The sequence below is a fragment of the Octodon degus genome, unplaced genomic scaffold, assembly GCF_000260255.1.
Source record: "Octodon degus isolate 3935 unplaced genomic scaffold, OctDeg1.0 scaffold00176, whole genome shotgun sequence".
Classification (NCBI taxonomy): domain Eukaryota; kingdom Metazoa; phylum Chordata; class Mammalia; order Rodentia; family Octodontidae; genus Octodon; species Octodon degus.
This window is the reverse complement of record NW_004524752.1, coordinates 2,371,504-2,398,702: the sequence shown is the minus strand read 5'-3', so window position 1 is coordinate 2,398,702 and position 27,199 is coordinate 2,371,504. Positions and strand designations below refer to the sequence as shown.

The following is a 27,199-nucleotide window of genomic DNA, read 5'->3' as shown; positions in this document are numbered from 1 at the left end:
GCGGTCCCTGTGCTTTGCTAAGCTTGTTCTAAGTAGGTGCTTTAGACCACTGAGCCATCTCACCAGCCCCGGAAATATACTTTTTAAAGTTTCTAATACTAGGAGAAGATATCATACAATGTGTTTTAAATAAATTGTAAGTCAAAGATACAGTATAAATCTTAGAACAAAAATTAAGATTAAGCAATATTCAGAATAAACTGCTCTTATGTTCCTAGAATTTTGCTTCATCAACGTTCTTCCATCTTCCAATTAATATAAAAAAACCACAAAGAATGTGACTAAATATTTTTAGCAAGAGTACAAATAAATATTTTATAACATTACACTACAACAAAAGCTTACTCAACACTCAAATATTGAACAAAAGATTTCAGAAACTTAGAAATATCAGTAAGACAGTAAAAATAAACTTTTCCTATTGCATTTATCTATGTTGGTGAGTGGAACTGGGGGAGTACTAGGGATTAAGCTGCTCTGAGCTAAGTTTGGTCAGCTGAAAAATTCAATTTTGTAGAATACAGCCATGCACTTTTGGCCATTAGGCAAATGCAAATCAAGACAACACTGAGATTCCATCATATTCCAGAAAGAATGGCCACTTAGCATCATGAACTCAAAAAACAACAAATAGTGGTGAGATAGTGAGGTGTGGGGGAAAAGGAACCACAGCTCATCTGACTGTTGACTGTAGGTTTCCTTTGCACTAAATCTAGATTTTGAGGTATTTTGAACAGTAATTGCTAGGCAAAGAAAGTCTTTTACTAGTATAGTGGGCCAGTGAACTAGTAATCTGATTACTCTACTGATAAAATGAGATGGAGTCGGAGAGATCTTTCTTATGACTGCTTCCTTTGTCTATCAGTAAGAGCAAAGTCATACCCAGAATTGGACACTACTTCAAAATTACAGACACCAGAAGATAACCACCAACATAGAGAAATTTCTTTTTTCCCCTTCACTTTTGTTCTTTGTATTTGAGAGTGTGGTGGGCTTTTGTTGTTGTTGTTTTTTGAGATAGGGTCTCACTATGTAGTGCAGGCAGGCCTTGAAATTGCTTATGAATCCCAGGCTGGCAATCCTCCTGCCTCAGCTTCCCATGTGTTGGGATTACAGATATGTAGTATCACGTCCTGAGATGTGAGTTATGTTTTTGTTTTCTGTGAGTGTGAACATTATTTTTCTCTTGTTTTGTTTTGTACTTGTTTCAGTTTTCCTTCTTTCTTTCCCTCCTGTGTTCTTCACTAGTTTCCTGAACTTGGGTAATCTTCCTTTGTCCTTTACCCTTGCTTCTAATTTCTTTCTCTTATTTCTCTGTTTTTCTCTCATCACTTTTTAACTTTTTTTTTTTTTTTTTTTTTTTTTTTGAGACAAGGTCTTGCTAAGCAGTTCAGGCTGGCCCTGTGCTCACTTTTTGTAGCTCCCAGTCTGGTCTCAAATTTGCAGAGATCCTCCCATCTCAACTTTCCCAGTTCTGGGATTACAGGCATGCACCACCATGCCCAGTTCCTCTCTTATCATTTTAAAATTTTTTCCCCTTAGGGTAAATCATTTTATTGAGATTATGTGTAATATATAATTTTTTGTCTTAGATTTTGTTATAGAACTATAAATCTACCTATTGAAGATGGCAAATTAATAGTTATCACAGTTTATCATTTTTCAGTCTATGGTTGATGTTGTTATTACTGATTGTAGTACTTTAGCCAAAATGGCACAGTTGTTATGAGCAGTTGATCTTCTTTATATGGCAGTACCTGTCTGGGAGTCATAAACAATACTATAGTCCAGCACCAAAGAACTGGGTGCTAGGTAAAACAAGCTGCAATCTTTTATCCCTAATAAATTGAAGAGGCAAGAAGATCCTGGGAGAGGCTCAAAAGCCAAAAGCCAACTATACTTAGAAGACATCTCTGAAAAGTAGTCATTTCTAAAGAGGTCTCAATACTAGTAATAAATCCATCTACAATAAGCAATTTACAACCCTCAATGCAGAAAACAAAGAAATAATAACAAAAAATAGAAAACGGAAAAATTTGAATCTTGCAAACAAGATTCAACTTATAACCCCTAACTAACCCAAGGAAAATCAAGGGAACACTGAGGTACAAGAAATCAAAAGCCACCTGACTGAATTTTATGAAATGGTAGCAGCAGAAGTAGCAAAAAAAAAAAAAAATAAGATGAGTAAGTCTCTTGACAAAAATCAAAATGGGGATAAATTAAAATAAATGAAAACCATAATGAAGTAAATGATTAGTGAATCTAGAGTAGACACAGATTAAAAAAAATAAACAGAAGAGCTTAGGAAAGACATGTAAATCATGAATGCCCAACATAGAAAACAAATGGATTCCATAAAACAGACTCAAATAGAAATAATAGCAGAAAGTATCTCAAGCAAAAAAAAAAAGGAAAAAAAATGACATATAGAAAAGTGAGACATATAAAACTCCAAGTAGCCATGATCAGAAAAACACTATATCAAGGTATGTAATAGTCTAGATCCAGAAATTCAACACAAGAACAGAATATTAAAAGCTGTTAGAGAAAAAAGAAACAAATCACGTACAGAGAAACACCCATCAGAAACACAGCAGACTTCTCAACACAAACCCTCAACTCAAGGAGAGCTTGGAGTAAAGTACTTCAAGCCCTAAAAGAAAACAACTTCTAACCTAGGTTAATGTAGTTCACAAAACTATCTTTCAAAACTGAGGGAAAAATAAGACACCTCCATGATAAAGAACAAATGAAGAAATTCAGTATAAGTATCACACGCTAACCGATTGCGCCACTGAAGCTCCAACACATGAAGAAATTCATAACCAACAAACCAGCACTTGTAAAAGTTCTGAAGGATACTTTAGAAAATGAGAATAAAGAATTCCAACAATCCTAATAGAATGAATTCACCAGGCCAGGAAAGTAATTAAATATGAGAGAGAATGGTAATCAACAGCAGGAAATTAATATGTTAACAAAAACAAGTCAATACCTATCAGCTATAACCATTGATGCAAATGGTCTCAATTCACCAATTCAAAAGAAACAGATTGGCAAAATGGATCAAGAAAGAAAATCTAGGGCTGGTGAGATGGCTCAGTGGTCTAAAGCACCTACTTAGAACAAGCTAAGCTAAGCAAAGCACAGGGACCACGGTTCAGTCCCTCAACACCACATACCAGCCAGCCCCGCCCCCTGGTGGGCTGAGCTGGCCACACACACACAAAATAAATAATAAATAAATAAATAAATAAAATAATTCCAAATTAAAAAAAAAAAAAAAAGAAAATCTAACAATATGTTACATACAAGAAATACCTTAAGGGGCCTGGGAGATGGCTCAGTGGAATAAGTGCTTCCCTGGCAAGTGCAAGGGCCTGAGTTCAATCCCCAGTTCCAAAAAAAAAAAAAAAAAAGAAAGAAAAGAAAAGAAATACATCAAAATCAAAAAGAAATTCAGACTTAAAGTCAAAGAATATTTTCCTGTGGAAATATTTTCAACTGTGTAAAGCCTTTGGAAACCTACGTGGAGCTCAGGGGCTGGATGGTCTTTGAGTAAGTTTTGCATATTTTAACTAATTGAATAATAAAAAAGTGAAGGAATAAATAAATAAATAAATAAATGGTAGAGGGAAAACTGGCTTTCCACATGTTAGAAATTGAACCTATCTATACCTGTATCTCTCACCATGCACTAAACTAAAATTGAAATAGAGCAAAGATCTAAATATTAAAACAGAAACAAGCTGCTGGACAATAAGTAAAACTCTTAATGACGTAAGATTTAATGAACAAAATCCTCATTGCACAGGAAATATTACAAAGAATCAACAACTGGTATCACATCAAATTAAAAAGCTTTTGCACAGCAAAGGAAACCACAGAATGAAGAGACAACCTACAAATGGGAAACAGGTTTTACCAGCTACTACTCAAAGAACTAATATCTAAAATATAGAGAGAACTAAAGAAAAACAAATCAGATGACCCGTAATTTTAAAGACCCAATCCAAATATGGGCATCTGTAGTGAACAGACATTTCTCAGAGCAAATAAATATATGAAAAAATGCTCAATATCATTGGTCATTCAAGAAATGCAAAAATTAACACAAATTCCATTTTACTCCAGAAAGAATGGCTATCATCAAGAAGTCAACCAATAACAAATACTGGTGAGGCTGTGTTCACTCATTTGTAAATAAAAGCATTTGGAAAAATTTTACTTCAATTTGCAAATTGTGTTGGGTGATAAATATAACTACAGCTATCTTCACACACAAATACAAACATAGTCATCTTTCCCAACACTGTAAAACAGGTCAAGTTTGTAAACCAAAGCACCACTGTATCTTCCTAAAAGAATTAAAAACATCATGCCATACTGATATATGCATACTCATGCTTATAACAGCTAAATCTCAGAAATAACTCATATGGCCATCAACAGATGAATAGATAAAAGAAAATGCAGCATTTATATACAATGGAGTACTACTCTGCCATAAAGAAGGATAAACTCCAGTCATTTGTAAGAAAATGGATGCAACTCTGACCATAACTTTAAGCGACAGAAATCAGATACACAAGTATAAATATCATACATGAGTTGTTTCTCTTGTGTGAAAAACCCAAAGAGTAAACAAGGAGCATAATGAAGGATATTGGGAAGTAGGAAGAACACATTCAAATGGGAAGGGAAACAAAGGAAGAGAAGGGGAAGGAATGAAAGGGGAAAAATGAAAGGAAAAAAATGGAAACAAAACTTTTGTAAGTGAGGAAGGGAAGAAGGGTTTAAAGGAGAGGAGGATAATTGGGAAAAAAGGACAAGGAATCAAGATACATCATGGACGTACAAATTCCCTGTGATGAATGTGATCAATGTGTAGGACAATAGGGAAAAATTTAAAAAAAAAAAGAATAAACTAGAATTGACTAGAGCTAAAACAGACAAAAACCACAGAAAATGGTAAAGATGACATTTTAGGGAAATAGCGTAAGTTATTTGTAAGTTTAAGAAACGTAAGTTAAAAAAAAAAAAGCATAATAAATCCACCATATTTGAGGGGAAATGAGGAGGCAGACAAGATGGCAGTCAATTCTGAGCACATAAAGAATAGATTCAGGGGCTGGTGAGATGGCTCAGTGGTCTAAAGCACCTACTTGGAACAAGCTTAGCAAAACACAGGGACTGCAGTTCAATCCCCCAGCACCACATGCCAGCCAGCCCCGCCCCCTGGTGGGCTGAGCTGGTCGCGCCCCCCACACACACACACACACAATTCAAAAAAAAAAAAGAATGGATTCATAATCTTGGGGCGAGAAATCTAGACCATAGAAAAGCTTGAAAGTAAGAATTAAAAGCAGATTTAAGCTAATGGTTCCTAAGATGTAGAATATAAACTGATTTTATTATTTTCCTCATAAACTTTAGTATAAAGGAGATCATGCAGTCTAGTTATAAAGCTGTTCATTGGAGCTGGGGAGATAACTTAGCAGCATAAGCACCTTCCTGTCAAGCACAAGGTCCTGAGTTTGATCCATGCTAAAAAAAAAAAAAAAAAAAGCCTAAAGCTGTTCATCTGTATACATAATAGTCACACTTATATAATGTACCAAATTCTTTAAAAAACCATATAATTCAAAGTCCTACCAGAATGTTCTATTTAAGGTTTTATTAGAACTTTAGGATCTGAGTGAAGTAATGACATTGTTCAAGATCTTAATAGCATAAAACACTAAAAATAATCCATACTATTATAAAACACTATAATTATTCATAACATCAAGATACTGAAAAGTTCATTACACAACGTGTTCATCTATATGCTTAAAATATTCAATTTATTCAAGAGAAATAGCAAATACTTTAATAAACTGGCTCTAGCCCAGCAGAGTATCTCTAATTTTTTTTTTTTTTCGGAACCGGGTATTGAACTCAGGCCCATGCGCTTACCAGGCAAGCGCTTATTCTACTGAGCTATCTTCCCAGCCCTGAGTACCTCTAATTTTGAAACCATAGTAAGTTAACTTTTTTGCGCTTTGTCCACAACTGTTTTTTTCTATTCTAGTCTATTTTATTGTATTCTTACTGTTCTATTTTCAAGCCTTTCTACATAATTATAATTATACAGTTTATTAAAAGTATCCTTACATGAGAATATTATAAATGTACAGCTTACCTAAGAAGATTCAGTCTAATGTACTAGGACTAACAGTTTGCAAAGAGCTAATGAATTTCCTTTTGATAAGCAAAAGAGAAGACTGGTCCTTTGTGACCATTGTATTTCCAATATAAATATTTGTTTATTAGGAACTAGGCTTCACATTAATAGCTGTTAGTGTGCTTCAGTAAATGTTCTCACAAAATCATTTTAGTTTAAAAATACATACATACACACACACACACCATACAAGTTTGGTTTTCTATCAGCTAATACATGAATAATGTCAAGTTTTATGGAGAAGAAAAATTCAAGTCCACTTGTTATTTACCCCATAAGTTACTACAGAACCATTAATTTTTTTTTCTGATTTCTATCAAATGAGGGATGCTACACAGAGAAAGGACAGCAGTACATAACCTAGTTATATTTATACAGCACTATCAAATTTTACAATGGGGAAAAAACATTACCTCAAGAAAACATTTTAAACTGATAAAGGTTTAATTCACTATGCAGTGACTCAAAATATTAAGTTGCCAGTGTGTTATTTATTCTAATTATATTTAATGTTAAAGTGATAAACTAACAACCTAATACTGAAATATAAATATAGTATATTTGAAAGGGATATCCTGGAACTATTTGTGATTATATTTCTATAAATATATTTACTAGGTACTTACTATTTGTAGGTGGTTTGGCAGCATGTTCCTACTGCTTTTTCAACAAGGTACTTGTTGGTTTTCTTAGTCATTAAGAAATAAATGATTAAGTATATTTAAATGTTATAAATTTTTATTATTAAAATGATTATGATAAATTTTCATTAAAGCTTAATTTATATGCCTATACACAAAATGTCCATTAAATAGCCCATAGATGCCCAAAGTGTAAAAAATACTTCCCATTTGGTCAAGAAAAATTTCTGCTTCTAAATGATTCATTTCTGCTTTCTGATAGTTATAATTGAGACTATTTAGGTTTCACTACAAAATGGTAAAAATGTAAACACCAATATAGAGACTACCATTGATAACTTAGAATAGGAATCAACACAAAAGTAGTAACGAACCTCAAAGGATAGGAAGAAACTTGCCATCTATTTTATAGGTATTCTTTATTCCTGACCCCATCTAATTACTTGTGGTCTTACGCTATTCATTTATAAGTTGACTAAAGTAACCAGTAAATACTCCTTTGGGGCATACCATTTGTAATACTGATTTATTGGACTGTTGCTTTCTATAGAGGTCTAATCCCATGTTTATAATTACACTGCCTAATGTGAAAGCAGAATGATGTTTCACTCTCTTGCTCTATGAAATATCACAGACACATAAAATGGTACGGTTTAAATAATTTGAGAATGTGGGCTTTTCTAGCTAGTTTGAAAATACTGTTTTTAATTATATCATGACATACCAATAAGCCAATAGCTATGGGTCTACAAACAACCTTGGATTCAATGCCATATTTCATTTTGTATATGAACTTCCTTGTTTATTAAATAACTTGACTGATGGTTACTGTCTCCTAACTGGGACTAAGTGGCAACCTAAACAGATATGTTTTCTTAATCTCATAGCATTTAAAATCTACACAACATAAGTAGATAAACACTATATAAAGAAAAAGTATGAACCACATAGTTTTAAAGTTAAAATATACTTTTTCTTTCATACCTTACAGAGTAATATTCTCATATATTGTTTCTGTCCTTTACTATGAATCAACTCTGACTCAGTCTGTAGTCACAGATTTACCCAGAGGAAAATTCTAACCTAGTAATGTAGTGCCATGCACACAGTGCACACTCAATATCTACCATGAGAATTCAATAATCATTAGCCACTAATGAAAAGTCACAAGTGACTAATAGAAAACAAAAGACTACTTCTTCTGAGATAAATAATGCATTCCTTGATGAGTCTAAGTCATCAACCAATAACCAAAATTAGAAAACTTGGCTACTGATGGCTACAAATTCATCCTGAAGAATCAATCAGATGAATGAGTAAAAATATAAGCAGAAAGATGTTTAATACAACATTACCTATATGGGGGTGGGACGAATGAAAGTAGGTAAACACACCAACAGAACAGTGTCAGCTAAATGCATTTATCTATACAAAAGAATATTATGCAATCCCTAGAAATCATATATACTAACACTGAAAATAATGGATAATTGCAAAACAAAGCAGAATTTTTAAAATGTCTGAGTAATATGATCACAGCTGAGTAAAAGGAAAGTAAACTACTGCTATTTGTGTATGTGAACATAAATAGATATTTCAAAAACTAACAAATTTTTAACATTAGTTTAAGAGAACTCTTATTTTCATCTTAAAACTCTGAAAGCATCTGAAACTTTCCATAAAAAAGCACAATGGTAGTAGGCAGGTATCTAGAAATGTACCTCAGTATTAGAGGGCATGCTTAACAAGCATATGTTTAGCACATACAAGCCCTGGATTCAATCCTCGATGTGTGCGTGCACGCAGAAAACATAAAAGCTATTTCCACTTGGGAAAAAAGAAATCTCTCCCTCCCATCAAATACAATACAATACAAATACAAATACAATAAAACTCTACAATCTATATGCTAATAATGTAAGCACCTTTATAATCAGGTAATACACAGGTTGAGATAACTAGATTCCAAATATTAAATTGCATGAAAACAGTGTGGTCAGAAACTCAGGCTTTGGAATTAAGCAAAACTAATAATTTTCTAATCATTGTTATTAAATCTGTATATCAGGTATGGTTCTGTTTTTGCTTTTCTTAAAAGTTTCTAGTTCTTCAGTTCCTATGATTACATCTACCTCAGAGTTGCTGTGATCAATAATATATATAATGAATTTAAAATAATGTCCTAGGTTATAAACCCACACATGATATATATATATATATATATGTACATGTATACAGTCAAAATTTAAACATAATCCTCAAAGATTAATATTAATGAACTTAGCACTGCAGTATGTTTTCTATTCCTAAATATATTTGTTCTCTATATTTGATTATCTCAGTGCCTATACCACTTATTAAGTAGCAGGTTCCCTTTCCACTGTTTTATAGATGTTCAATGTGAAAAAATTAACTTAGAGATGTCTATGAGTAAAATGTATAAATCTCTATTTCATTACTTCTTCTCAACTTATGCCATTTTTTCAATATTGAACCTACTCTTTGATTTATTTGGAGGCTTAATTTCTCAAGTAACATCAAACTTAACATATTGACCTGAAATTGGTTTATTTCAATATATCATACATAGATAATTTTCTATATCATTTGTTTTACTGGTGATAGCATTTCATTGTACATTATTATTTAACTATTTCCCTATTGATTGGTTCTCATTTTTCAGTAATGCATACAATGCTACTGTGTACATCCTTTTCGATATATCTTTGAGAAGGGTTTTTTTGTTTTGTTTTTTTAAAAATAAAGTCTCAGAAGTGGGACTGCTAGCTTCTTAGTCTAGACTCAAAAAACACAGATTTTGAGGCAAAGCTTACAAACTAAGAATTCTTGGGAAGTGAAATTCCAAGATATGAAAAATGAGAAGGAAACAGAGAAAAAGCAGCAAAAAGCCCTATTCACAGCTGGCTCATTGATGTAGGTCTCACAAGCTGCTTTCCAGTCAAGCTATGGACTACTCTATCTTGGAACCAACAAGAAAGGAAAAAAGTGAACAGTAATCACCTCCTAAGTCTTCCCTGTCTCCTGGTTCTTCCAGAAGTTTGCTGTCTCAATTTTTGTACTTGCTACCTAATTCCTCTAAAATAGACCCTAAGGCTGGATCTTCAACCATAACATCTCCCATCTCTTGGTCCTAGAAGTAAGAGGAGTCAAAGACTCCATGAGTCTGGTCACACAGAAGGGCCTAATAAAGCTGTTCCTACACCAAAGATGGCTAAGTGAGTTAGTGGCTAAGAGGTATAAAAACCTGTATCACTGCAGTAAAACCAATTCACACCCACAGAGGATGCATGGCAGGTCTGCCAACAGCCTCCTCACTCAATCTGTCATATGAGAAGTAGTATGCACTGTTTGGTCCTATAGTTCTTTAGTACTAATGAGGTTGAAGATCTTTTCCTGTTTATTGGCATTTCTAATTTTTTTCTGGGGATGTCTTATGCTTATAAATTTCAGGTATTATATCTCACCCTTCCATCACAAATCTATAATTAAACTACAAGATGTTGCTATTCTCAGTTCTACTCTGTTTCCTTAAATTACTGCAGGCTACCCATAAATCAAGTACTTAAGGCTTTTGGCTGGTGTAAATATAACAACATAAAACCTTTGATGGTTATACTGTCCCTAGATACAAAACTAAAGGACAAAGCAAAAAACATGACAACTGCATTATCCCTAGTTTCCATAATCAGTTTTACAAGGTCAGGGAAACTTTGGCATATAAGAAAAATGTGCACATCTCTTCAGTTCTCTGTATGTCCTCTGGTTAGAATCTTTCACTACCAAACAGAAAATGATATCTGCTTGCCATCACCTCTGTAAGTAAACACACTGTATTTTAAGTGTCCAATTCAAATTTCTTTTATCACTATAGGGTTTTGAACATTAAGATAACATTTTAAAAATAGAAACTTTTTCCATACTGGGATAGGCACTGAGAAATTTAGACTCAAATTTGTAATAGCATCTTTTGTTTTTCCTCTTATGTTTTTTTTCTTTCAAAAAACTACCTTGATTTTTTTTAGATTAATTTCTGTACTGACTCCATTGCTCAACCCCCCTCACAAGGACCCTTCCTCTTTTCATCATTAACATGATTTAAAAATGAAAATTCAACATGATATCTTTGGCTATAAAGCTGTAAAGCAACTAGCAGAGCTATTAGTATTTTTGGTAGAGCTATAGAGCTATAGTATTACTAGTATTTTTGTAGTAGAGCTAATAGTATTTTTGGCCTTAAAAATAGAATCACTCTAATACATGGAAGCCTTATTCCAAGTGTACTGTGGAATAAATGAACTATCCCCACAAAGAAATACTCAATGTATCTAAAAATAACATGGTATTCTGATAGTGTTAAATCCAAGCCTGTAATATTTTTAATGTATTCATTATCAATTTGGTTAATAAAACCTAACTGATGTAGATGACAGACCCAATACAGAGGAAAACTCTATTTTCCAACTGTAAATCAAAGGACAACTTAGATTTAACTGTTAGTCCTATAAAAATCAAGGTCTGCTACAGAGCAGCCACATGAAGGAAGTGTCATTAACTTTTTTTTTTTTTTTTTTTTTTTTGCAGAACCCAGAATTGAACTCAGACCCTTGCGCTTGCCAGGGAAGTGCTTATTCTATTGATCCATCTTCCCAGCCCCTGTCATTAACTTTTGACTCCACAATATCAAGCTAGTCACTTATCCAAAACACTCTACTATGTGCCAAGCTACCACTCACTATCTCCAGAAACACTAACATTCCATTTATTTTTGGTAACATAATAATAATACTCTTGCCTCTTTAAGTATTATATTTGGTATAATAATTATGTATATTTTCAGAGCCTTCTACAGTTTACAATTTTTTTTTTTTTTTTTTTTTTTTTGGTTGTTGTTGTTACTGTTCTGGGAATTGAACTCAGGACCTTGCCCTTGCCAGGCAGGCATTTGTGCTGCTGAGCTATATCCCTGGGCCACATATTGTCTTCTATATAGCTAATTTTAATGAGTTATAATTGTTCTTCACAATTTAAAACATGACAATACACCACTAACCTCCAATACCAAAATATCAAATTTTGTAAGTAACATCTTAAGAACAAAGACAGAAATATAAAGAAGTTAATCTACCCTTACCTTTCTTTAAAACGAATCCAATTAGCATATTAGTTGGTTCATTCTCTCCACATATGATTTTTAAAATCTACACTAAATTTCCTTAATTTTATTTCAATAAATTGCCTAAGCTGAGACTACAATGTTATAAATAAAGCACTCAATCATAAATTTCTCAATAGACATAAAATCAAAGACATTCAACATCCACAAATTTAAGGTTAAAAAAAAAACCCAAAACCTCAAAAGAACACAGTGTTACAAACTAAATGATGAAAAGAAGTTAATACATGCAGTCCTGGTTAATCAGTTAGTTGGCTTGTCTATTTTAAGCAGTGGTAGACAGCCTTTAGTCTTTACACTAATATTAACATTACAACCATGTACCAAGATCATCTTGGTCCACTCTTTTATGTGTTCTTATAAATTATGGAGTTGTGAGAAGAAAGTCAATTGCTCAACTGTAAAAGTACTACTGAGAATAGTAATGATATGAGTCATCCAAATATAGTCCTTTACATGAAATGAGGGCAATCTGAAAAGCAACACATACTTAAGCTAGGGTATGTTATAACATTTCAGCTTCCCATGATTCTATATTTGCAAAGTAACTCCAGTATACAGAATTTTTCATCAGCCCAGGAAAAAAAAAAGCAGTAGTTTTTACTATTTTCGTACAAAAATTATTATGTCCATATCACAAACATCTAGGAGTGAATAGGTTATTTTGCTTGCGTTTGTTACAGAGATGTTATGTTACATTATGTTATGTTATTTTTTCCACCAGCAACTTAACTCAGGACCTTGCATTTTCCCAGCAGGCACTTATGCCACTGAGCTGTATCCCCAGCCCCTACAGGGTATTTTTTAAAGAATATACAAAATTAAATGGAATTTGATTATAAAGGAATTTAAAATCAAATGTTATTGTATGAAGATGAATACAAATATTCAACTGCTCTATTTTTTTGTGAGGATAAATCCTTTTCTTAAGAGTGTTATTTGAATAGAAGTAGAGTTCACATTTTCTAAAATTTCAGACACACACCCATGATTTTTATAGATCATACTAAATTTATACTAAAATTACAAAATTCATTCCATGTTGAGATTTCTTCTTAATGTAAATCTATACCTAAAAGTAGTACCTTGAAAAACTACACATTTCTTATGTTTGTTCTGTTTCACTGCAACAGGAAATCACTGTATGGTTCAGTCTGGCCTTGAACTCACTATATACCCTTGGTTACCCTTGAGCTCACAGCTATCCTTTTGCCTCAGCCTCCCAAGTGCTGGGATTATAGGCATGTGCCACCATGCCAGGCTCCTATTATTTTATAATTTCCAATGTTTTAATGATTTCGTTAATATTCACTTCTCAGTGGGAAGTGTGAGAAATACTACTACTACCTTATCAAGGTGGAGGGCACAGCTATGAACTATCATCAAACAAATCCACAGTATTTTTTTATAAGTAACAAAACTGAGTTATAGTATACTAGCTTAAAATATAATTGAAATCTCCTTATTTAAAGTTTTCATATTTTATTCTTTAAAAAGCAGGCAAATAGGGCCTGCGGTATAGCTCAGTGGACTAAGCACTTGCTTAACTAAGCGCAGGGGCCAGGGTTCAATCCTTGGCTCTGCATGCCACGCTGGCCCCACCTCCGCCTCCAGGTGCACTGAGCCAGCGATGGAGTCCCCGCGCGGTGGCGCACACCTGTAATCCCAGCACTTGGGAGGCAGAAATCAGGAGGATCGCTACTAATGTGGGGTATGTAGTGAGACCCTGAACAAAAAAAAGAAAGAAAACCTTAAAAAAGCAGGCAAATGTAGAAAAGGGGATTGGACTGCAATAAACTTGGGGCAAACATCTCATGATGTTTAGGAAATAAAACAGTAAACAAATTATGCACCTGAATAGCTTAAAAAAGATCACCTTCTAAAACATGTTAAGTAATGTGTTATGACAAAAATAATGTAGATATCAAAATCAGGCAAACCATGGCCTTGCTTTTTGTACTTTTTGCCTATGGGCTGGGTATTCAACCTCTTGAACATTAGTTTCTCCGAGCCTTAGTTTCCTCATTTATAAGGAAGAATTACTATGATTGACACTGAAACTAACAGAATCTTTTATTCTGGATTTTATGTGTGTGCATATGAACTATATAAAAGCATACTATTTAAATGCAGAATATATTACAATATAAAATAATACATTTAAAAGTTTATAATATATTTCAGTGACTTTGCACTGAAAATTTTTTTTTTTTTTTTTTTCTTTGAGACAGGGTCTCACTATGTAATTCAGACTGGCCTTGAACTCACTATGTAGCCCAGGATGGCCCTGAACTCGCAGTAATCCTCCTAAATTTATTTCACTTTGAGGTGAGGTACTGGGGATTAAAACTAGGCCCTTTGACATGAGATACATCTCCAGCCCCCCCCCCCACCTTTTTTAAGCTTTTTTACTTTGAAACAGGGTCTTACTTAAGTCACTAAATTGCCAGGCTGGGCTAGAACTTGAAATTCTCCTGCCTTAACCTCCTAGAGTGCTAGAATTATGAGTGTATATGCCTGATTTTTATTTTACTTTTACACAAATAAAAATTATAGATAATTAAGAGCTGCACTAATATTTTTCAAATACATTAAAAATTCAATCTAAGGAGAAATTAGAAAACTGGATGGTGACGTTTATTATGTTTAGGCAGGTATTTATTATGGCTATAGGAAATATCAAAATAATAACTAGTATATACTAAAATCAGAACCTTGTTCCAGGGCTACCTACTCTCAGCACTATCAATGAAAATATTAGAAACGTATTCCAAGTAATATTGTATGACATCTCTGATGCAAAACTATAGTGCTATTTAAAGATGGAATATGGGGCCAGGGAGACAGATCAGCAGCACAGTACCTGCCTGGCAAGCACAAGGTCCTGAGTTTGATTCCAATACCAAAATTAAAAAGAAAGAAAAAATATGAAGCCTAAAAGCATTTACAAGTTTTAAGCTATACCATTAAATTATTTTTTAAACAAAGAATGAAATTGTCATCCAAACATTTATGCATACACACACACACACACACACACACACACACACACATATACAGGCTAATATACTAGTTCTTTTCCTCATCTAGCAAATATGAGAAGAAAAAGTTTAAAAGAAGGGCTGACAACATGGTGGAAAACAAAAACTCAAGGCAAGTAAAGGCATCAAAGACTGTGAAAATGTCCAATGGACAACAAAATAATATTTATTTGTTAGTTTCCTCTGAGGCCAACCAAAAAAATTACAAAATTTTAACCAAAAATAGGAATCACTGGATTAAATTGACAAACACAGTCTTAAGAATGCTACAGGGCCAGTGAGATAGCTCAGCAGTCTAAGCACCTACTTGTCAAGCACAGGGACCCGGGTTTGATCCCTGGCACCACATGTCATGCTGGTGCTGAGCTGGCTACTGATTTGGGGCATTGAGACACACTCCTGTAATCCCAACACTGGGGAAGCTGAAACAGGAGTATCATTAATTACAGTCTGAGCTACATAGGAAGACACTATATCAAATACATTAAAAAAAAAAGAATGCTATTGTTCCTAAGTAACCTCTTGTAATGCCAGTAGACTATGTTGTTTCTAATCATACATCACACTTTTCTATATTAAAAATTACCTGTATATAGAGGATAGTAAATTTGACCCAAATATCTTCAATTTCTATTCCTAATAACAAAAGTTATAATGAAGTATGCTGTTAGAATGAATAATTTTTAGTAGAGAAAATAACCTATACTTTATAAAATACAGTTCTAGACTAAGGAGATAGCTCGGCAGTCTAAGCACCTACCTGGCAAGCACAAGGACCTGGGTTCAATCTCCAGTACTGCATGCCCGTGCTGGCCACCAAAAACCAAGCACGGTGGCACATGCCTATAAATCCCAGTGCTGGGGAGACTGAGACAGGAGGATCACTATGAGTCTGAGCTGCATAGCAAGACCATGTACCAAATAAATAAATAAAAGATTTCTTAAAATGTAGTTCTAATTCCTAATTCATATAACCATATTTCTATTAAAATAAATCAGAAAGTTTACTAAAATAATCAGAACAGGGGGCCTGCCCCCTAGCTCAGTTCTTTAAGTGGCTGCTTTAACAAAGCAGTCAGCCTCAGGTTGCTGTGGTTCTATCCCCACAACTCAAGCCAGCCAAACCTGCCCTGAAGGCATTCGGAGTAAAATAATCAGAACAGGAATTACTTCTAGATTACTTCTTTTGCCTGTAGTTTCAATAGCAAAATTCAACTGGTCTACTCTAATCTATAGTTGTTTTCATACCTTTATATGAAACACTGATATATATCTTATTCTATTGCATAAATAAGAAAATCCAGAGTACTTTTGCAAATGAAAAATTTAATTATATTGAATATCAGTTTTTACCAAATTTTCTAATAAATTCAGATTACCAAGTAATATTTCTGTTGCTCATTTTTAAGACTTACATATTACATGGGCAAATAAAATCTTTTCTCATTTTTAGTTCTCATCTATTATCCTAAGGCTATAACATATTTGAATGTACAGATAATAAGATTTTCTTTTTCATTTTTTGTATTTAGAACAGGGTCTACAGGGACTACTCCATAGATTGGACTCTTGATCCACCTGTTTTCAGCCTCCCAAGCGCTGGGATTATAGGTGTGCTCCACCATGCCCACTTTCAATCAAGTCTCAGCTTGCACCGGGGGTGGGGCCAGCACAGCACACCCCGGCAGCTGCGTCTGCCTAAGCAGGCACTTTAATCAGCTTAGCTATTTAAGGTGCTCTTTCCTAAAATTACCTTAATTTTTCATTAAAATGGTGTATTTTAAGTACAGCTTAAAAATTTAATTCCTAACTTTAGAGTTATTTTACTATGTCTCTAAGGGAAACAAATACATAAAATAAGCAATGCAAATATAATTAATATTAATTTACACATAGTATAAATATTAATACAATATTAATTTGCACAAATCACAGTAACTTTAACCTGTGAAATACTGCCCTCTATAGGACATTGTTTCAAATGACACCGAATTAAATGACAATGACAATTCAATTCATTGAAGTCACAGTGTAAGCCAGCCAAAGAATTTTGTATTTCCCTGCCTTGTTCCTGAAGCAAAATCCTTTCGATTTTGTTTATTAGTACACTCATAAACTACATGTTTTCATTCCTTGTGGGATGTTGGTACATGTACATATAACATCTTAATTTCTTTTTTCATTCCCTTTCCCTTCTGTCCCATTCCCCTCCACTCATCCTTTGATCCTCTTTCTTTCCTTTTCTTTTTTCCTTCATCCCTTTTTTTTTGGTACATGTTTGCAGTACTTAACGTTTACATGCCTTATGTGGAGTTGGTACATTTACATAACACATCCCAAGTCCTTTTTTCATCCCTTACCCCTTCACTCCCCCTCTATCTCTTGATTACCTTCCTGTCTAAGAAGGATCCACCTCCCCACTTTCTATTATCTCTTATTTTGCTCTTTACTCTAACTCTGGGTTTTTCCTATAAAGAGAAATGTAGAGAGATTTATTGAAAAAGAGAGTAAGAAGGACATTAGAATAATAAGTACTTATTAGATATCTTTTATGGCATGGCCCTGTGCTAAACCCCATAGTTGGCTTGGTTGGAAGACAAAGAGGAACCTTACAGTCCTCAGTTTGGAAGCGCCTACAGAAGTGATGGTGAATCTTTTAGAGCTTTCAATGATACAAATGGCCCACTGCAGTATGTGTGCCATTTGTTCGCTACCACTAGCCTACAGGCTGGTTATAGTACTACTAACTTTAATAGTTTAATGAGGTTCTTCCTGAGATGAAAACTTTATTATGTGAGAAAATATAACAAATCATTAGTCTCATTATAAAATAGCTAGAGAAAATGAACCCAATTTAACATGGCCAACAAGAAAACAAATGCAGGCCAGGGATGTAGCTCAGTGGTGCAGCACCTGCCTAGCAAGTGCGAGGCCCAGAGTTTCAGTCCCAATACAAAAAAACAAAACAAAACAAAACAAAAATCACAGAATGCAAATTTTGGCAAACCATAAAGATATATGCCTAATTTTTAAAGCATAAATTCAAAAAAGTATTGCCTTTATAGGTAACTATATATTAGATGTATTCACCTATCAACTCTTGCTTTCAATGACTTTTTGTAAATAAAACATAAATAATGCTGCAAAAATCAGGTAAACACTAGCATGTTGTGGAAAACGCAAGCTGGCTACTGGACAACTATGAAATCACTTTTTGGCTACCAGACACAAAGAGTAAAGAGTGTTAGTTCTTCTATCTATGCTATTTAACTTCCCAGATGATACACAAATGTAATACTGTCGACGCCAGTAGATCATCAGACTGCTGGAATAAACAGAAATATAATTACTAATAAGATTCTGAATAAACATAAAAGATTTCAAGATCTTTGGAGATAAGGAAAAGGGGATAGATAAGTAAAAACTAAGGAAAGCATCACGACTGAAACACACTAAGTCCTGGGAATTCTTGTGACTAAAGCCATCTTATTTAAATGTATGTACATCACTCCCTCTGGTGGCCATAAAAGGTTTTACTCAGTGTGAGCAAGAATAGAAGTTGAAGGCAACAGAGAAACAAAATTGGAGGAACTGTCCTGGTTAACTTTCATCTACACATCAACATATAAATATCAATTTACAGAGAACATGAATATATAAGTATACACAGCAAGGGACTTTTCAGTTTAATTGTACATTCTTATACATTGTTTAAAACTTTATTTCCATACACCTAAGTTGATTTCAATAAAATATTACTGGATAATATAGAGGAACACAAACTTTCTCACAAATTTACCACTGTGAAAGATATTCCCATATTCAATGAGATGAATATATTCCCATCTCATTCAGAGTAAAAGCTACAATACTTACAATGGAATATACCAGGTACTAAAACATGTATTTTCTACTTCTCTGCCCTTGTTTCAACTACATATGGCCCTGGCAGTTACTAAGGCACCTCAGGTATGATCCTGCCTTATAAATGTCTATTGGCTGCTGAGCTTTCCTTGATCATTATATTTAAAAACTGTAACTTCACCCCTTGCATATGCTACTCTTCTTTCCTACTTTTTCTCCACAGTATTAATCACCTTCTAATTATATTTCTTGTTATACTCTAATATTTACTTGCCTATCTTAATCCTTATCCTTGCCAGATGATAAGCTACCTAAGAGCAGGGGCTCTCTGCTGTGTTATTAATGGCTTTATCCCATATTCTAGATCTATAATTTATCCATAATACACATATAAGAATAAAATTAGTGTATAGAACAAATGTCTAACTAAAATGAATAATACCTCACCAGATATTAGCAATAGGAGGGAACATTTATTCTATTTTATGGAATGAAGTGAGGCCCTATGTAAAATTCCAAACTAAAGCCAATTAAGGAGTTTCTTACTCCCTGTTCCCTACAGGTTCTGCTTCTTGGTCACCTCCAGTGGACAGGACCGGCCCACCACTGTGGCCTGGAGATCTCCTTGGCTGCAGACTGTGGGAGCACTGGGGTGGACAACAGACACTGGGAGCCAGGAAATGTGTTGACACAGAACCTCCAAATGGATGCAGATTACTTTATACTGTCCTGTGCTACATACTTACACCCTAGGAAATGACAGTGCAGGTTGGTCGCCACTACAGCCAGGGTTCTCCTATTCACCAAGGTCCCTCCCAAATCACCTCAGCTTTCCACCTGCTTCTAGACATACTGGGCTCTGACTGAGCACTGTACTGCCATACACCCTCACACTGTACAGTACACACAGCAGCACCACTGACAATGTCCCGCAGATACAAGAGTTCCTTTTGCAATTTGTTTGCATCTGCAAATGTTTACAATGCAAGGTCCTTTGGTATCTGTGAAAACTTGCAACTCAAATGTTTATAAGCTGGAGACATAATGTACTTAGAATATTAGCCAGAGCAGTAAGGCAAGAGAAACAAATAAAAGGGAAAAGAAGAAGTCAAATTATCATTATATACAAATAATGTGGTCCTTTACAAAGACCAAAAATTTCCATCAGAAGACTCCTAGAATTAGTAACTTCAGCAATGCAGTATGATACAAAATTAACACATAAAATTCAATAGCATTCCTGTATACCAATAAGAAACTCACTGACAAAGAAATTAGGAAGACAATACTATTCACAATAGCAGCATGAAAAATTAAATACAAGGACATGAAATACCTCTACAATGAAAACTATAGTATTCTGAAAAAGGAAATCAAGATGAACATCAGAAAATGAAAGGCTGAGTGTGGTGGTACACATCTGTACTTCCAACCCTTGGGAAGCTGAAACAGGAGGATCACAGCAAGTTCACCAGCCTGGGCTATACAGTGAGTTCAGGGCCAGCCTGAACTGCATAGTGAACCTATATAAAAAACACAAAACAAAACAAAACAAAACAAAAATGAAAAGGGAGAATAAATGTTGTCAAAATGACCATACTTCCAAAACTGTTATGCAGATTTAATGCGATTTAATGTTAAAACAAAACAAAAACAGCATTCTTCACAGAACTTAAGAAAACAATTTTAGAATTCATATGGCACCAGAAGAGACTCAGAATATCAAAAGTAATCTTTGCCAACAAAAGAGGCATCACAATTCCAGATTTCAAGTTACATTACAAATCTATGGTGATAAAAATAGCATGGTACTGTCACAAAAATAGACATGTGGATCAACAGAACAGAATAGAAAATGCAGAAACACAGTCATCTAACAAAAAAAGGTCAAAACATTGTAAGTTAGAGTCTAGTAAACAGTGATAGAAAATGGGCAATCCACATGCAAAAGACTGAATCTAGAGCAGTATCTCATACCAAGTACCAAACTAAAATTGAAATGGATCAAAGATCTAAATATTAAAAACAGAAACACTTTGCTTGTAGATAAAATAGAAAATCGTTTAAAATCATAGGTATAGGCAAGTTTCTGAATAGAACCCCAGCTGCACAAGAAATACATCAAGACTAAAAATGAAGGGCCAGCCAAATAGCTCAGTGGATTAAAGCACCTACAAGCAGGAGCAGAGCCTGGGGGTTCGCTCCCTGGGCCTGCTGTACCAGCCCTGCCTCCGGGGCACGCTGAGAGGGCAATTGAGACTGGGCATGGTGGCACGCACCTGTACTCCCAGCTCTTGGGAGCCTGTAAACAGGAGAATCACTACAAGTCCGATCTAGTAATGAGACTCTGAACACTCTGTAGACACTTCCTTAAAATACAGAATAAATAAATTTAAAAAATCAGCAACTAAAATGTATAGATATTTCCTAGAAAAAGAAGTACAAATGACCACTAAATACATGAAAAAAAAGTTCAGTATTTCTGGCTGTTAGAGAAATTAAAATTAAAACAATACTGACATTCTGTCTTATTCCATAAAGAATTGCTATCATCAAGAGATCTGATAACAATGAATGATGTAAAGACTTCAGGAAAAAGGGAAGCCTTCTATATCGTTAGTGGGAATGTAAACTATTAGAGCCACTATGGAAATCAGTATGGGCAATACTCAAAATCTAAAACTAGAAATTCCATTTCACCCAGGTATTCTCCTTCAAAGTGGCTTTCCAAAAAGTTACAGACATTGTGTTACAGTGATACATGCATACTCATGTTTATAGCAGTACAATTCATAATAGTTATGTGCTATTTATACATAACTGTACTACTCTGTTATAAAGAAGGATCAATTTCGAATCATTTATACAAAAATAGATGTACCTTTGATGGTAATGTTTGGTGAAATAAATCAGACACACAAGCTTAAATATCACATGGCTTCTCTTATATGAGAAATCTAAAGTATAAAGAAAAAATAAAAGAAAATGGAAAATAGGGACATAGATCTTTTTCAAAGGGGAAGGGGAGCAAGAGAAGGAAGGAGGAGAAGGGAGAAAGAAGGGGTCATAAAAAATTAAGATGTGCTGTGCACAAGTACCAACTCTCCACAATGAATGTAATCATTCTGTATTGCAAACACGCACTAATAAAAATTTAATTAAAGAGAAAAATAAAAGATAGGCAGTAGGAAACAGGGAGATAGATCTTTCACAAATGGAAAGGTGACCAAAAGATGGAGGAAGGTAGAAGGGAGGAATGGAGAAGAGAAACAACAGCAACAAAGAAAAACACTAACAGAACCGACGTTAGCTTGTAAGTAGGGCAAAAATCTCAGACCTTCCAGTTTTTGAAAATAAATGAATGAATGAATGAATGAATGGGAAAAAGCCTTTACTTATGGCTGAATGTTAAGTAATAAATGTAGAAATAGAATGGAGTTACAAAATCATTACTGTAAGTTACAACTACTAGGTGATATTTAATTAGGAAAAGAATATTTATACAGTCTCAAAGTATCTTCTCAACACAAACAACAAATGCACCAACAGAGAAATTATGGAAACTATGCCTTTCACAATAGTACCCCAAAAAGTGAAATACTTAGGAATCAATCTCACAAAGGAAGCAAAAGATTTATACAAAAATTATATTACTCTGAAAAAAGAGACCAAAGATTTCAGAAAATGGAAAGATATTCCTTGCTCCTGGATAGGAAGAACCAACATTGTGAAAATAACTATACTCCCAAACTTGTGATACAGATTCAATGCAATACCAATTAAAATACGATTAGTTTACCTCACAGGAAACTTTAAATTTAATTTTCCTCAGAGGAAAATTAAAAATAAAAATTTAAAATTAAAAAAAATAAAATTAGTATGGTACTGACAAAAAACATTCCTAAAGTTCATCTGGAACCAGAAGAGATCTAGAATAACAAAGGCAATCCTGGAGATTGCCTTTGTAAAAAGGAAAGGCAGGAGACATTACAATCCCTGACTTGAAATTATACTACAAAGCTACGGTAATAAAATTAGTATGTTTTTAAAAAAATTAAAATTAAAAATTAAAAATTAAAAAAAATAAAATTAGTATGGTACTGGCAAACACACACACACACACACAGACCTGAGGATCAATGGAATAGATTAGAAGATGCAGATACAACTATAAGCACACTCACCTATCTTATGTTTAACAAAGGGGACAAACATGTTCATTGGAAGAAAGATAGCCTCTTTAAGAAATGGTGCTGGAAAAACTGGCTTTCCACATGCCACAGGCTTAAAACAGACCCATGCCTATTACCATGCACAAAACTATAGTCAAAATGGATCAAAGATTTAAATATTAAAACTGAAACACTAGGGGGCCGGGGAGATAGCTCAGTAGAATAAGCAAGGGCCTGAGTTCAATCTCCGGTTCCACCAAAAACAAAGAAACAAACAAACAAAAAACTGAAACACTAAATCTTCTGGAAGAGAAAGTAAGTAGAAACCTTAAGGACACAGGGTTAGGTAAAGAGTTCATGAACAAAAATCAAACTTCATGAATGGTACTTGAGAGAATTAACAATTAGGATCTCATCTTTTCAAAGTTTCTGCATGTCAAAAGAAAACCCAGGGCTGGGGAGATAGCTCAGTGGAATAAGTGCTTGCCTGACAAGTGGATGGTCCTGAATTTAATCCCTGGTACCACAAAAAAAAAAAAGAAAGAAAAAGAAAAGAAAACCCATGAAGTGGGAAACAATTATATCAGACTGTCCTTCAGACAAAGGACTCCTATTGAAAACATATAAAGAATTTTTAAAAATCAGGCTTCCAAAATTCAAAGACCCAATCCAAAAAAGGGCATCTGAGATGAATATACACTTCACAAATGAAGAGACACAAAAGGAAAATAAATATATGAAAAAATAGTCAACATCATTGGTCATTCAAGAGATAAAAATTAAACACTGAAATACCATCTTAGGCAAGAAAGAACAGCTATCATCAAGAAGTCAACCAATAACAAATGCTGGAGAGGCTGTGGGGAAAAAGGAACCCTTCTCCATTGTTGGTGGGAAGGGAGGCTGGTACAACCATTATGGAAATCAGTATGGAGATTTCTCAAAAAGCTAGACGTGGAGGTCCCATTCAAGCCAGCTATGCCCCTCCTAGGTATTTTTCCAAAAGAACTGAAATCATCATACCACAGTGATATACGTACATCCACATTTATAGCACCGCAATTTGTCACAGCTAACTCTTGGAAACAACCTAAATGCCCATCAATTGAGGAATAGATAAAAATGATATGGTATTTTTACACAATGGAGAATTATTCAGCTATAAAAAAAATTTGAGGCTTTTGTAGATAAATGGATGCAGCTAGAGACTATATTAGCAAGTGAAATAAATCAGATCCACATGTACAAACATCATATTATCTCATTAGTGTGAGAACCTGAAAGACTAATAAAAACCTAAAAGGTACAACAGATAGTGCAAAAAGGAAAGAACTTAATAGGAAGGAAAAACTGGGATGAGGGCAAGGACAAACAAAAGAAGGAAAAAGATATATTTAGGGACATATGCAGAATAGTTTGCATAATTCTATTGTTGATTTCTGCTGGTCTTTTGAAAAAAGAGTAGTTAATGTTTAAAACTTTAACTTTTTTCCTGTTTTGAATTTCTCATAAGTTCTTTGTTATTGTTTTGTTTAAATGAATCTTATACATTTATATCTGGTAATGCAAACAAGTAATTTAAAGATAACATCATGTAATACAGCAACCATTGTTGAATTCCTATTACTTTGTTTAGTGAAATCTTGTATCATTTCTAACGTTTTTTTCTATCACTATTTTATATTGTTTAAAAATAAAAAAAACATAATCTATCTTTTTACAAATTACTTTTCAAATTCTGAGCCAAAAGCAGGAACTTTTAAATAGAGAAACCTGGCAGATACCACCACTAACCAAGTGGTTAAAGTTAAGATCATCAACACTGGGACAGGGGCTGGGGACATGGCTCAGTAGAATAAGCGCTTCCCTGGCAAGTGCAAGGGTCTGAGTTCAATCCCCAGCTCCACAAAAAAAAAAAACAAAAAAACACTGGGACAAACAGATTTGTACTTCTTGGTGTGATGCACTGCGGTATTCCTCCTAAAAATGCATACCTTGATCTAATTATAAGGCAGTAAAAAGCAAACCCAAAATGAGGTTTTCTTCGCAAAACAAATGGCCTACATCAGTAGTGATGAACCTATAGCATGTGTGCTATGGTGGCTGTGTGTACAGTTAAAAGCTCTAAAATGTTCACCATCTTAAAAAATATCACAGGCAAGAAAGAAAAATACCTGGGTGTTTGGTGAACACCTGTAATGCTAGCACTTGGGAGGCTGAGGCAAAGTGGGAGGGAACTAGCCAAGAGAACCAGCTCACGAATTCCTCTTTACAATTAGATTCCAATGTTACAATATTTTTAGAATACTGTATTAAAGAATGTTTTATATAATGTAATATATTAAATATTAAAATTTTAAATTTATTATTTAACAGGCGCAGGGACCAGGGTTCGCTCTCCAATGTGTTGTGCCTGCCCTGACCCTGGGACAAGCTGAGATGGTGACTGAGACTGGGTATGGTAGCACATGCCCGTCATCCCAGTGCTTGGAAGGCTGAAAACAGGAGGATCACTGTGAGTCCAATCTGTGTAGTGAGACCCTGTAGTCCCTGTACTAAAACACATTAAAAAATTCAAATAAATTTAATGTATTAAATAATTCATTAGTGAATGTGAAAGTACTTTGGTTCTGCTTGGTTTAGAATGTGTATATTCCACAGATAAGATTTAGATTTTATATTATTTTTCTCTGTTTTGATTTTTTGAGACAGCATCTTGCTATATAATTCAGGCTGGCATTGAACTCACTATGTAGCCCAGACTGGTTTCCTCCCTCCCACGTGCTGATTACAGGCATGCACCACCACACTCAGCTGAGATTTAGGTATTTTTTAAAAGCATCCTTAACATCTATTTGAAGTTACACATGAAAAAATTACCTAACCACATGAAATCTCCAAGCATTTACAGGGTAATAGTTAATAGATTCTTACTGAGCAATTAAGATACTGAAGGTAAAAAATCCTGCCATTTACCAGAATTTATCTACTGAAATACCTTTATAGGAAGGCATCAGAAACAGCCAAATATAAATCAACAGGGAAGAATTGATGCCACATGCATAAACCTGAAAAGTACCCTACCTAAAGGCAGTCACATTTAAGTTTTATTTCTTTTTTTTTTTTTTTTTTTTTTTGCGGAACTGGGGACTGAACTCAGGCCCTTACGCTTGCCAGGCAAGCGCTTATTCTACTGAGCTATCTCCCCAGCCCCTTTTATTTCATTTTTTAAAAAACACTGAACTCCATTTGTTCAGTCTCAGTTTAGCTAAAAGGACATCTTTTTTGATCTTTGAATTTCAGATATGAAGCCCTTCTGACTTTTATGATACACACTTAGATGAATACATAATATCTTGTAACAGATAATAAAAGGAAAATTTTCTGAAAATGAACTATTATGGTTTAGATCTGGGGTAGCCCTCAAAAGCCTCATGGGTTTGGAAGGAGACTATACTTGCTAGTGGGTCAGGCTTGGTTAGAGGAGGTTCACTGGGATCATGACCCGGAAAGGAAGGTCTCCCTCCTTGGATCCTCCCTTTGTGCTCTCCACTTCCTGGCCATCATGACCTGAGCAGCTTTTCTCTGCGCATCAGGCCCTTCCATCATGATTCTTCTGCATTTGAGCCCACCATCCATGGACTGCAACCTCTGAAACTATGGGCCAAATTAGCTCTGCTTTAATTTGTGGGTGGCAGGTGTTGAAAAGCGACTAAGACACACATACTCATGCACATCAAAAACATGAGATTCTTCACTGAATTCCAAAAGGCAGTCATATAACTAAATAATTAAAATAATTATATCTTAGTTTAACTATCTCTCCTTTTTTGTATTCTTAAGACAAACTTGAACATATCATAACACTTTTTTTTCTCTATATATATATTTAGTACAGGGTCTCACTACACTGATAGGACTTCTAGTGATCCTCCTGTTTTCAGCCTCCCAAACACTGGGATTATGGGATTATAGGATTACAGACATGCCACCAAGTCCAGTCTCAGGTTCCATCTCAGCATGCCCCAGGGAGTGGGGCTGGCATGGCACACCTGGCA

General features: G+C 34.5%; 1 protein-coding gene across 1 annotated transcript in view; it reads right to left on the bottom strand.

Moving 5' to 3' along the window:
• Positions 1-27,199, bottom strand: part of Acbd6 (acyl-CoA binding domain containing 6) — a 203,583-nt gene that overhangs the window by 166,338 nt on the left and 10,046 nt on the right. The window lies entirely within an intron of this gene.